The sequence below is a fragment of the Jatropha curcas genome, chromosome 10 (genome assembly GCF_041381405.1).
Source record: "Jatropha curcas cultivar XTBG-Jc1 chromosome 10, XTBG_Jcur_1.0, whole genome shotgun sequence".
NCBI lineage: Eukaryota > Viridiplantae > Streptophyta > Magnoliopsida > Malpighiales > Euphorbiaceae > Jatropha > Jatropha curcas.
Window position 1 is genome coordinate 15,198,014 of NC_143160.1, and position 4,658 is coordinate 15,202,671.

The 4,658-nt window shown below is 28.9% G+C and overlaps 1 pseudogene; it reads left to right on the forward strand.

The window, feature by feature from the left end:
• Positions 1 to 2,284: 2,284 nt before the first annotated feature.
• LOC149493170 (uncharacterized) lies at positions 2,285 to 3,853 on the forward strand (annotated as a pseudogene).
• The last annotated feature ends 805 nt before the right edge of the window (positions 3,854 to 4,658 follow it).

Genomic DNA, 4,658 nt, shown 5'->3' on the forward strand with positions numbered 1-4,658 from the left:
TACTATAAACAATAAACCCTCCTAGGCAAGTTAAACCTCTCTTTCCATTGCCTCGCTCTCAAAAAAAAAGTTTCAATAGCTACTTTCTATTACCCTCTCGCTCTCTCTAAAAATTGTTGCACAGCTCTTACTGAAAATTCAATCCCTATTTTCTTATGCTCAAATTTGATTTAGTTCTTTTGGGTGAAAAGGTAAGACCCTAACATTCTCATAATCTCATTGTTATTTTTATATTTTATGCTAGTATTTTTTGTATTTCTTTAAATTGAATAAAGATTATTACTTTAAATTTGTATATTACCGAATTGCCGATTAAAATAATGCAATAGGAAATTAGAAATTGGGAATTCGTATTTTGATGTTCATTATTCTTTTTTTTTCTAAAATAATTTATATTAGTGAATCAAAAATTTTTGTGGTATGAATTGAAAAAAAAACCTCCATGATCATCATGAGAAAAGTACTTGAAACTAGAAAGACAAAAAACCAGCTCTGTTCTAGCTATACACATTCAAATTCTAATAAATTGAAAACTTTTGCAACATGAATTGAAAAGAAATTTCTTCTGGCACAATACTAACCACAAAAAGAGAACAAAAAGCTATAACTTGCTATGTACACCATCTTGATCCTAGGGAAACAAAAAGCTAAAGCTTTGGTACCTAAAAAATTAGCCATGTAAAAAAAAAAAAAAAAAAAAAAAAAAAACATAATGACAAGAACAGCATGAAAAAATCATTTTAAAATTGACAAAAAGTTCGTAGATTAATGGATTACTGTTGCCTAATGGTGTATCAATATTCATGAAATTTTTATTGTGATTATCTAAACTAATTAGGTAATAAAGATAATTGATTATTATGGTCTTAAATTTTTTAGGTTAGAGCTCATGGTATTAAATCTTTGAGGAGTTGTTTTATTCTAGTGATTGTTTCAATCTTTAGAGTTTGCAGCGATTTCTAGGCATTTTGAGTTTCAAATTGCATGCCTACTATATATAAAATTTTATTTTAGTGGTCAAGTTATAATCTTATTTTTATTTCATTTTAGCTTTTGTAAGCAGCAAGTGGGGCCTATTTGTAACACCAATTGGTTGTTGTCTCACAATATATGGCAACCCAACAAACAAGGCTAGCAACAAGGTGCGCAAAATACTAAATTAATTCTCATTTTATTATAATCTTATTCTAATTCTTTTGATTTAAATCATTGGATATCTTTTATATTGCCTTAAACTAATTTATTTAAACAACTTCTAATCTTTTTTATGTTTTATTCATTCTATTTAATCTTCTATGCTAAAGTCACAATAAAAAAAATTAATTATGAAATGCGCTACTCTTTGTAACAATCAAATAAATTAGTTAGAAAATTCAATATAATTGGAATTTTTAAATCATTTAATTTAATCCCACTTTATTGTTTTTATTTAATTAACATCATTATGCCATAATCTTCTACTTTCCATTTATTCTTATTTTGTAGAAACTATACAACTCTCAACTGTTAATTTGTTAGATTTATGGCTAAAATCAAAACTATTGATTCTTTTTTTAAGAGAAAGATTGATGATCAACTAGGCATGGCCGCCGATTCATTTTGAACCAGAACCGAACCGTACTGTAGATGAACTGAAACCGGACCGGAACCGTTGGTTCAAAGTTTTGAACCGGAACCAGCAGTTCAAGAGCCAGTTAAGGTTTATGTAAATGTTAAAATCTGAACCTGAACGGCCCTGAACCAGCGGTTAACCGACGGTTCCAGTGCGGTTCAAATCGAAAATTTTCTATTTTTATTTTCAAAATAATAATCACTTAACTTATTTTATATATCTCTAAAAGTCTCAATAATATTTTACTACATGATATACTTTACTTAAGATTTTTTTAAAAAAAATACACTTTATGTTAAAAATCTAAAAACTAAAATGGTAAAAAAAATTATTTAGTCTAAACTTATATTGTTTTTAACTTTTTTTTTACCCTTTTAAATTGTTTACTAAGTATAAAATTACATTCTTTTGAAGCATTTTTTAAAATTTTCTTATAATTTATTTAATTAATAACATTTAAACAAAATAAAGTGATAATTTATTTGATTATTTTGTAAAATTAATTAATTTTATTCTTAGAGTATGAGCATTCTAAAATTTATTTAAAATAAAATTTACCAATATTTTTTAAACTCATATTAATATTTTTAAAAGAAAGATGTAACATTAGAACCATTTTTTAAAAAAAAATATATTGCCGGAAACCGTGATCGGAACCGCCGGTTTATCGGAATGCATCAGAACTGGCTAGAACCGGAACTGGACCGGAACCGACGGTTCAAGGGTCGCTTCAGGTTCAACATTTTAAAAATTTTGAACCGGCCATGCCTATGATCAACATGAAAGTGTACCTTCTACATCAATTCAAATGACTATTAGTACTCATGAAAAAAGTCATTCTAAAAGTCTTAGAATTGATATTGAAGAAGATAATGATAACGATATAGAACGTGATCTAGGATTACGACGTAAAATTTGAGAGTTTCCAGTCAATGAAACAAATGAAATAAGAAGAAAATATCTAAAAGAGGGAGCATATCAAATTCATCTTCAAAATTTTCCTTGTTTTGATTCTGAAAAACATCCTTGTAGATTCTGTGCTGCATGGTTTAATGTGTTTCCATGGTTAGAATATTCTGTTGCAAAGGATGCTCCATATTGTTTTCCATGTTATCTATTTGGCAGGGCACTTTGTGGTCATCCTGGAGCTGATGTGTTCACTGTAAAGGGATTTCGTAATTGGAAAAAAAAGTCAATGATGGAAAGAATTGTGCATTTCTTAATCATGTTGGAGATGATCCTTGTTCACTAGAAAACGATGCAATGCAATGCTATAACACTTTATTGAATCAACTAGAACATATTTATAACATTATAAATGTGAAATCTGCAGAAGAGAAACAAAAAAATACATTGAGACTTAAAACTTCTCTTAATGCAATTCGTTGGTTAACTTATCAATGTTGTGCATCTAAAGGTGATGATGAGTCATTAAATTCTAAAAATTATGGAAATTTTCTAGAAATAATAAGACTGTTAGCTTCATATAATAAGGATGTAAGCAAGTTGTCTTGCAAAATGCCCCATATAATTCTCAATGGACTTCTCCTAAAATTCAAAAAGAGCTCCTACACATCCTTGCAAGTAAAGTTCGCAATCATATTATTAAGGAGATTGACGAGTTCAAATTCTACATTATTGTTGATGAAGGATGTGATGAATCAAAAGAAAGCGATTGGCTATTCTTTTGAGATTTGTTAATAAAAATGATTTTATCAAAGAACGACGTTTTGATTTGGTGCATGTTAAAGATACTACAGGAGTAACTCCTAAAAATGAATTATTCAATGTATTTGCTCAACATTGTCTTGATATTCAAAATTTGCATGGTCAAAGATATGATGGTGCTAGTAACATGCGTGCAGAGTTTAATGGTTTTCAAGCATTAATTCAAAAGTACTTTCCATATGCACATTATGTGCATTGTTTTGCTCACAAGTTAGAAATTTTAATTATTTTTTTTTAATTTTAATTTGTTCATAAATTATTTTATTAATATGTTGTTATAATATCATTTACAGATTACAACTTGCACTTGTTGGTGCCTCTAGAGAGCTTATCCCAATTCATCAATTTTTTTCAAACTTGACTTTTATAATAAATCTTATTTGTAGTTCAAGCAAACGACATGATGAATTGGAAGCTGCTAAACTAAAAGAAATTGCATACTTGTTAGAATTTGATGAATTAGAGACTGCTGGAGGGGCAAATCAAAAGAACAACTTTAAAACGAGCTGGTGATACTCACTAGAGTTCTCATTTTGATTTTGTTTGCAGTTTGATTGCAATGTTTGATGTGACTTCTTCAGTTATTCAAAATATTATTAAAGACGGAGCCATTTACTCCTAATGTGGAGATGCTGATAGTGCTTCTAATTTAATGAACTCATTTGAAATTTGTCTTTATTTTACTTCTAGTAAAAGAGATGATGGGAATTACTAATCTTCTCTGTGATGCTTCACAACAACAATCTCAGGAGATTGTAAATGTCATGGAATATATAGCAACAACAAAAAATCTAATTCAACAATTAAGAGAAGATGGTGGATGCTCTACTCAAAAATGTCAATTTATTTTGTCAGCAGCATCTTATTGATGTTTCAGATTTTAATGCTCCTTATATAGCACATCGGGGTCATGCTCGTCACCATTGAGCATCATTATCGAGTAGACATATTTCTCATTACCATAAAATAACAATCGCAAGAGTCGAATTATAAATTCAATGAGGAGACTATAGAGCTTTTATATTTTTGCTCATCTTTGATTCCTAAAAATAGATATAAAGCATTCAATATTGATAATATTTGCAAGCTTGTAGAGAAATATTATCCTGTGGATTTCATTGAGCAAGAGAAAATAAATTGAGGTTCTAGCTTCAGCATTTTATTTGTGATGCATCGCATGATCTAAATTTGAAATCTCTTTCTAGAATGTCTGATCTTTATAGAGCATTATCAGCAACAGAGAAATCAAATGTCTATCATTTGATTGATAGCTTGATTCAGCTTGTATCAAGTCTTCCAGTATCTATTACTACTACAA